Raw genomic sequence first — 10,086 nt, 5'->3', positions numbered from 1 at the left:
AAAAAAGTTGCTCCTCCTCCCGATTGAAGAAAGATGCACAAACAAACTAGGGTTTGTGTCTCTGAATCACAACTTCAAAAATCCTTTAGTCAAGAAGTAGCAGGGAGGCTCTGATGCCATGTAGAAGTTGATGAAAGCCAACTTCACAGCTCGCCAAGATCACTTGCATGCAAATAACCTATGAAAGGGAAACCAAAGAAGGAAGAGGTGGAGCTAGGAAAAACTTAACAAACTGAGAGAGAAGATATTGCAAAGAAAGAAAAATATATTGCTATACAATTTGCCTTGAAAATGAGTTGAGAAATACAATGAGAGAGCTTGAATATAAAGGCCTCAAGGAGACTTCTACAACAAGCTAGAAGGTTCTAGGAGATAAGTATGACAACTAAGAATACACCCACAAAAGGTGGGATATCCTCGATCAAGGTGAGGAGATAAGTATGACTTAGATAGGAAAAAACTCCCATGTTGTCAACAAATCTTAGACTACAACTATTAACTAAATGCATTAACCTAAGAAAACTTAAGTAAAAGTGTAAAAAATAATTATTTACTCTAACATAATATAATCTATTCACCAAAGGTGTCAGTTTTATCCTCTTCATCCTTTGATATAGATGATTTGCTTGCAAAGTGACTTCATAATAGTAAATACTGATGCCTTTAATGACATGTTCTTTATATTGAACATATGAAAATGCCACGATAGGTGCTGCTACTACATAAAACTTATTACTTTGATCTACTTCTATTATTCTTGCTTCTCCATTCTTAGTTACTAGTTAGACATCTAGGTCAAAGCTTGAACATTCTTACCACTATGCATGTGCTTCACATAAAACCAATTCTAATGAAAACATCTCATACTTACTGTTCATAATTTTCTCATCAAATCTACACACCACTTCACTTGGCACCTATAGTTGACTGTATATAATTTGATTAATTGGAATATCTTCTCTTCAAATATTGATTTGTTTCATTATAACTATTCCCACATTTCTCTAAAAAAAGTGACAATTTCTGGACTTCATCGATTATAGTATTAGAACTAGAATTGGTTTCTTCTTGGCTATCACTATGGTTGAAATATCACCATGCCATCTCACGTTTTCATACTCGATCATATCCTCATAGAGATAATTGGCTATGTATTGATAAGGAATTAATTTATGTAGAAGGCATCTTCATACAAAAGTTCAATGATTTGGTCTAGTGAGGATCATGTAGTACCACAATTATATTTTCCTCTGAATACTTTGAATAGACCTAATGCTTATTATATTTTAGTTGATATATTTTTGGTATTATATACATACTTCATCTTTTTTATGCTTCATGAGACTGATCCTAACTGATACCTGCCAACAAAACTATCACTATTATTTAATTGTTTTTTTTGTTGTTGAAGGCTCTTCTTATATGGCCGAGTCTCTAGACACACTTATCTTTGAATTCATGGCTTCTTGAGACCATCATGTATTTTATAATTGATATCAGTCTTCAAGGTATCCTTTGTGATAGATTAGACCTATTAGATTAAGAGGAACATAATATACCATAAAGTTTGCCATGAGAATGCATACTCTCATTTCTATATGACTATTTATGTCCTTTCCACATATTAATTCTCTATATATGTCAATGTTCCATGCAAATTTCACATCTGCGTAGTGATTAAATAGGAATCCATAAACAAGCTCTTAGGGCCTACTTCTTTTTATTTCTTTTTATATTTTTTTCTTTTTTTAATTTAAAAAAGTCAATATAAAAAATTCTCATTCTATTCTTATTTCTAATAATCTATTTATTAATAATTAGGCAAAAGGAGGTAATGAGAAGTGGGTAGATTTATGGTCTTTTTAATGGTTTACCTTGTCATCAGAATTTTTTTTCCTTAGATGAGTAATGAATTGAATTTCAAGTTGGGATGGGTTGAATTAGAATATAACAGTGTGTGGACTGCACATCCAATTTTTGTCGTAAGACACTAAATTTTGAACTAAATTTTTTTTTAAGAGCATCTTCCCTATATTACACTATTCAAAGATGATTTAAGAAGTATGGAACTCATAACTAAGTACTATGATGTTAGGGACATCTATCAATATAGGTTGGGGGATCAATAGATTAATCTTGGCACTTATACATAAATCATTTTTTTAAAAAAATAATTGAGAAGTTGCTACCATTAAAAAATATAAAAAAAGGTTCAAACCAGCTTTAAGATGAAGATAATTTGAACAAGATTTTAGTATTTTAGTAAATTCAACAAATATGGCATTTGCATGTGATGGTCTAATTTTCAATTGAACAATGATTGGACACTTCAAATTGAAAAAAGTATATGCAAAAGTTTTCTTTCTTACTAGGTGATTATCTCTCTATAAAATTGTTTTGATGAGTGACTCATAGTTTATGGTTGACAATGATGGAAAGAGAAGTTCTTTTTCAATTTTGGTGTAGATTGTGGCCTCACTATTGTAGGATTCTATTATATATGTTTTTCTCATAGTGATGGCTTGGTTAATGGTTTCTATTATGTTCCAAACAACAGGTACATAACTCTTTCATGGTTTTATGATTAAATCATTTCTTGGCCACTATTTAGTCACATTTTATAATCCATCTTTTGAGAAATACTAAGCTAGAATGTTGACTAGTAAAATTTCAATCCGTTCTAGAAGTTGGAGCTAAAGGCAACAAATGAAGGTCGAGTTGCTTACAATTTTGCTTCATATGAGTTTAAATAAAAGGTGTAACTTATTTGGTGTTTCTAATATATAAAATAAAAATTATGCTTTTAGTATGTTGGTGACATCTCAGTATCTTGGTAGAAAATAGTGATGCCATAGCCCATGAAGATAGTTGCCACTTCGAGATTGGGATCATTAAAGAAAAACACCTAATATGTATATATCTTATATTTTACATTTAATCAAACCTTTCCTTCATTAACTATTATTTAAGATTGCCAATGTATACTAATCATTGACTTATATGCAATGGTTTCTTTCTTTAAGTTAATCAAAACTCTTCCTTGAATAACTTATCAATGGATTAGCTGACCATAACCAGTCCTTGGGTGATAGTTCTCCTTTAACATAAAAGGTAATTGACATGTTTTGCTGACTGTTACTTTCTTCTAATATATAAAGTAGGCTCCTATCATAAGATATGAAGAAAATATTCCTCCACCCCTTACACCCTATTTTTTCACATGACTTGTTATTCAGATGATTAAATGTTGATTATAACAAGCTTGAATTAGACTGGTGAGAGCCTGATCCCAAATATGTGTCTACTGCTTATCGCTGATTGTTCTTGTTGTCTTTGATGCCCTATGAAAATTGACAGTCTATCAATATAAATACTCTAAGAGGGGCAAAGAGATGTTATTTTCTATGACTGAGACTTTCCTGAAGAGAGACATCTCTTTAGGTATTTAAGTTTTCAAGTAATTTCCCACTAAGAACAAGTTTAATGGCAGTTATCTAAATTGCTGATTACAATTCTTAGTAAACAACAACTACCATCCAAAGTGTTCTATCTTTAACATATGTCCATAAAAATTATATTCCATATGTTCTAGTTTAAATATGTAAGTGCTCTCATGCTCCATTATTAAATATGATGTAACCCACCCCAAACAATATATTCACGACACAGAAAACATGTGTCAAACTAACATTTTTAGATGTCTTAACCTTTATCATCAAATTATTACCTAAGAATCAACAGTGATAATGGAGATGGCTTGGGAATTTATTGGGCTTCATATGTTGACTTGTCCTTCAATCACTTTTGGCCATTTCCAACCTAATTTTGGTACCGTCTACCATATTAATCAATCTTTCTATGTTCTGAATGTATTTTATTTGGAATATCATTTAGATACTATTTGACATATATTATCATTAATATTTGTTGATTATTATTAATTATTGATATTCTTGTTTGACATAGAAGCATCACTAGTTTTTTAGCATATCTTTCAATTGCAATGCGAAACTCTTATGATGATAAAGAAGCTATCATAGAGTTGTTGGGATAATTTTTTTTTAAATCATCAAGTTTTTGAACATGGATAGTTGTGCTATGATACGTGCTCTCCAAAAACCAAAACTTCATTGACATTAGTGGAATAAATGGCACAAAGTGGCTCAAGGGTGGCTCAACACTACCTTCATAAGTTCGAAAAAGTTTCTACAGTCAATCTCATCAAGAGACAATGATAACTTTTGAAACTACCTAGTTTGGTAAAAATGAAGGGAAGAGAATGAAAAGACCAAAGCACAATTTGGATTACAAAAGGGTACAAATACCTTATTGCTTATGTGGTCTTGTTTTTGGCACAAAACTTCTTCAAGTCTAGCTCAATTCTCTTGGTGGATCTATGCCATTTCAACATTCTTGTGAGCTTATTTTTGGACTCCACATGACTTCTATGGTTTTCTTCTTATGGGTCACTATTTCTTTCTATTGTTTCATAATATCAGGCTCCTTATTTCGCTATGTAATTAACTCTTGGAAAGCATCCTTGGTGCATATAATGTATATGGGTTTTTGGGCTTATATGTATAAGTTTTGGTTCTCCTTATGTATGATAGGCTCCTTTATGCATGAGCCCTTTATGTATTTGGGTTTGGAGATTTCTGTATAGGAATCAATCATGGGTTTTTAGATGCTTAGCACAAATATGTACTGGTGCTTTTTTGTGGGTAGTAGATAGGTTTTGATGTAGATAGTACTTTCTTCTGCACTTTCTATTATGATGGGTATAATGAATGGAGTTTTTCTTTACTAGTGCTTTTCTTTAGGAGCCCTTTTTGAACCAGTTCTTTTGTGTTTTTAGTATGTTGGTGACATCTTGGTATCTTGGACTGCCTACAAAAACTTGTGAAAAAAATAGGATAGCTAAAAGTCCCAAGGATAAAGAAAAGGGCTAGGGATAGTGTTTGATTATTGTGCATTGGACCAATTAGAGTGCGAATAGGCCATGAAGTACTCTGAATCTACAAGTTGGCCACGAACAACTGATGTTTTCACCTTGAGACTGAAAACTTCAATAATGATTGAAGTCATGTTGACTTCATTGTCTAGAAAATATGTGTGGTTTTATGATCTTGATAGTTCTCATTAGCTTGTGAAGTTCTACTCTTTTATAGGTTGAGTATTCTATAAAATATACAAGAATGAACTCATGATCGAACAAAATAAAGTTGCTAAAATACATTAGGTGGTTTAAAATTTTCCAAAGAAAGGTTCATCTAAATCTCTAGTAATAATTATCAATTAATTTTGTGAAGCATTTTAGATTATTTATTGTCCTCAATTGTTCAATAAATTTCCTTGATTCTTCTTACTTTTAATAGGAAAATTGGAAAACAGAAGCTCAGTACCAAAGAGGATAGATCTAGTAAAAAGTAGGATAAGAAAAAGATAGCCAAGGACCCAAATAAGCCAAAGAGGCCTGCTAGTGCTCTTTTTGTTTTTATGTATGTAAAATTATTACACCTTTGTCAACAAGGTGAGCTCTTATTGCAATCAAGTGAAAGCCTACAACCTATGAGCACAATAGTACCATGAAAACACATGTCTTGTAGATAGGTTAGCCCAATGAAGACACCTAACCTATGGATGTAGTGATCCAATGAGAGTTTGAATTTTGGTGATTGACACAATAATGATTCCACTTATGCTGAAACCTTGTTGTCATGGAAGATCTTCATGTGCATCCTTGTGGTGGTTGATTATTTGAAGGGCCTCCCTAAGAATATCAAACTTGATGCCTCTAATGGTTCATGGATTCAGAATTTGCTCTAAATGATTTGTCTGTGGTTGGTGATGGTGCCAATAGCTCTACTTCATCTAACTAAGCTTGTACAATAGAAGCTCCCCTACTCGCTTGCAAAAACATCCCAAGTGCTAGATGCAAGCTCCACCCTTAACATCACTTTCAAGATCACTACAATGACACACTAGAACAACAACTGCTGTCAAACCACACTCCTAAATTTGTCCCAATGGAGTGAGAAATAAAAGCATCTTTAGGGATCTACACATAACAAACAAGTTGTTGCTTCATTTTGTTCTTATAGATCCGATGTCATTGATTTAATTTGGAATCCAATATTACATTCATCCTTTGCTCATTCTTGGAAATGGCTCCCTCATCACTCGTGATAAGAAACACAACTATTAGACGATAGCTCACCCTTTAGATTGCTTTCTAGGAAACCACAACGACAACCACTGTCAAACCATTCCACAAATTGTGCCAATGAAGTTGCATAGAGATGGCTTTGGCGAGCCCTTGCATAGCAATTGGGATGCTTCATGACCCTCCAATAGAAAGGATGCTAATGTCAATATTCAAAGTCTAGAAAATGTGTCTTTCTTGAACACCAACATTGATTCTATTGGAGGGTTATTGGGAGCTTTTGTTATCAAATCTCCCATTAGCTAGGATAGATTCATAAAAAATTTCTTGAGTGCCAAGATGCCACCTAATGCTAGACAAGGGCTCACCATTAAATCAACTTTAAAATTGTTGAACAATTGCACTATAGAATGTCAACCGTTGCCAAGCCTCTTCTGAAATTGCACTGGTTGAAGAAGATGATCTAAGAGAGGGTCCACAGGTAGGAATTCACCTGCTCTATTTCTTTTTAAACAACTTAGTTTGGTCAAAATTTTGACCATCTCCTCATGATTTTCCACCAATAATTAGTCAAAATTTTGACCAATCCTTTGGTTGTGATCATGGCATCATGGTCGTGGGCTAGGCTAGAATTGATCAAAATTTTGACCAATTCTTGAAAGTTTTCCACCCAAAATTGGTGGAAATTTCAACCAATTCTTGAAAGTTTTCCCCCAAGAATTGGTCAAAATTTTGACCAATTCTTGGAAGTTTTTGACCAAACATTGGTGGAAATTTTGACCAATTCTTGAAAGTTTTCCACCAAGAATTGGTCAAAATTTTGATCGATTCTTGAAAGTTTTCAACCGATATTTGGTCAAAATTTCATCCAAAAATGAAAAATCAATGTCAACAGAGACAAAAATATTTCAACGAATGTATTCATCAAAATTTTGACCAACCTGCAATTTGGTCAAAATTTCAATAAGAAAAATAGTGATGAACTGCTTGGTCAAAATTTTGACCAAAATTCATTGAACATTGAGTCCAAATTTACTACTGTATCCTTCTAATGAGATTTGACATTTTATACATCGATCTAAGCATGATAACTTTATTGACTTGTAATGTTTGATTTTTGTCTATGGATAAGACTTTGAATGGAATAAATATTTAGTGATAGGGACATCATTTAAGTTAAAAAAACATATGGATAGTTTGATAGTTAAGAATGAGATTTTGTTGGCCGAGCCAGACTTCACAAAACAAGTGATTTTAATTGTGTGATTTGGATGTCTATTTCTTCCTGATGTTTTAATTGGACTTCTATGTTGTTCTTTTCTTGATAGTCCTTTTCCTGTGGGAGTTTAATTGGCCAACTAGGATGTACACCAGAGGCTTTTGTAATTTTTCTATGATGTTTATATGTTTTGGATGTTGTAATGAGCTTATGTTTTAAACTGGAAGTTACATTTATGAGATATGATTTGTGGTGCATTTATGTTTACTTGGGTTGGGAGAACCAACTTATTTTTAGGTTGCCTATTAAGGAACTGAGTTCAATCATTATGGGTGTTGTGGTATGGGGCACAACTGTGAATTGTATCCTTAGGAGAGGTTGACTAGGTGCATTGTCTTTGAGAGTGGCTTACAGTAGGGTCTAGGACTAAAAGTGGTCAGTACCAGGGTAACCTATTGTATGTTATGTAATAAGTGATAATCTAGTAATTAATATTTGGGAAACACACTAAAAAGATAAGTTAGAGTTATTGCCTCACCCATGCCTTGAGTACTTGTATTGACTAAGGATGGGAATGAGATGATACCTAGTGAGATTAATGATTGGTTTTCGTCATCTTTATGAGAAGATATTCTAGTTTCACATGAGTCACATTGAGGGTCCGAGGTCTAGAGCGACGATTCTAGGGTAACTCAATGCTTGAGGGTCGGGGTCCAATGACAAACTAGTTTAGGGTAACTAAAGTAATTTGACCATGTGATGACACTCCCTAGTATGTAGCACGAGTCTTCCCATAGATTTTTGGTATTTGCCTCTGGTGATGTATTGTATATTTTTGTATTTATTGTTGGTAATTTACTTTTATTGATGACAGTTGTTATCTACTGATTATTGTTCTTTGACATGTGGCTTTTGACTTGAGGTGGATATCTTTCACTGACTTTATCTTGTGATTTCAATACTCAATATATACTTGGTGTATTGTGTGTTGATTTGGTATATGGTGTTGGTGTTGGAATGAGTGTCTTTTGATTTTGATTATCTCTTCTTCTCGAGTAGTTTGTGTTACCCTTGAGGTAGTTTCAAGTATTAAGATTACTTGCCTAGGAATGTTTTATGATTGATTAGGTGTATACATATAATTCATTATCTTTCCTACACAGTGGGAGTAGGAGCCTGATTAGGTAACCACGTAGTTGGGGAGGTAGTGCCTTCTTACCATTTGGGTCCCCCTTAGATTCTTGATATTGGATGCTCATTGCTGAATTGTGTACTATTATCAATCTTATTCCTATCTTAGAGACTTTTATTCAATTGATGTATATATGTTAACATGTATTTTTTATTTGATGTACTGTATTTATTCTCGTATACCTTATAATATGCTCAATGGATGTTATTCATTAGATGAACTTTCATTGTATTAGTTGTATTTATGCATTTGCTTATGAGATGGTGTATTTGTTAATTCGTTTCAGCCATGCACATTGTACTTGAAATTTAAATAAATTAATAAAACTTCTTAACGTGACTCAACAAGAAGGAACCCTTGAGGAGTGGAAACTATACATGCAATTACTTATGTGTACTTGATGTGTATGTGTATATTGCTTTTGCATTGTTACTTTGATGTTGATTAAACTTATAAAAAAATAGTTCAGTAAACATTATAACTTGTTAGGTTTATTCCATTTGGGTTCCCAAGCGAAGCATTACACGGTCGAAGTGTAGATAGTTAATGTAATTTTGTATCCTTTACATTTCTTGTTGTCTCTTAATATCCAACCAATTCCTTCATGTGAGTGCCTTCTAGATGTAGTTAGGGACGTTGGGTAGGAAACAATGCCAATGGTCCAAATTTGAGGGAAAAAAAAGGTCATGGATTCGAAGACATGAAAGCGAGACTACGAAGATGAGGTAGAAACTCATACAAGGATGATAGAAAGTGGAGTCCTCGATTATTTGAAAAATCAAAAGAAGAAAAAAACTCGACTTTGTAGAAGACATACATGTTTGAATCAAATTTTCGTCAGTAGTTTGTAATCACATCCCTTTGTGTTAAAAAAAACTAGTAAAATTATTTTTCCTTGATTAATTGATTATCTCAAAACCATATATGTGTTAATTGTTTGCAATCATGTCGTATGGACTATTCAATTGTAAACTTTCCATTACTAGTTTGGAAAGTCCCTGTCATCACTTTGACTTCTTATTGCCATTGTTGTTCCTTCACGTATACCTTCCTTATTACGTTTCTCAAGAGCCTCTTGATTTTGATGCATCGATCATGTTCATATCGCTCTTTAGACAAATTGCAAATTTCTGTATTTGGATTTTTCTGATTGACAAATTACAAGAACTATGTACAGATATTGAGTGCTTCAGTAGTGACGTACGAGAGATCTATAAAGATATCTTTGTGCTATGAATTCTAGTTATTGGTAGGCCACTTCGTCACTTGTCTTATATGAGGATTTCAACGTAGGGCACCATCCAGAGAGCTGAAGTTAATTTTTTTAATATCATGTACAATATTATTAAATAGTCTTTGAGGACTATTATAAATCTTTTATGGCTTATCTTAGTATAAAGTATGGGAAAATTGTGGGAGAAAATATTGGTTTTTATAAATTTGTATTGATTATATATATGGGTTTGTTCAATATCATTAAAAACTATAATGATGTAGAAATGATGATTAATA

This window comes from Cupressus sempervirens, chromosome 1 (assembly GCF_028749045.1).
Source record: "Cupressus sempervirens isolate cs-2001-9-10 chromosome 1, ASM2874904v1, whole genome shotgun sequence".
Classification (NCBI taxonomy): Eukaryota; Viridiplantae; Streptophyta; class Pinopsida; order Cupressales; family Cupressaceae; genus Cupressus; species Cupressus sempervirens.
Note: the sequence above shows the minus strand (reverse complement) of the source record.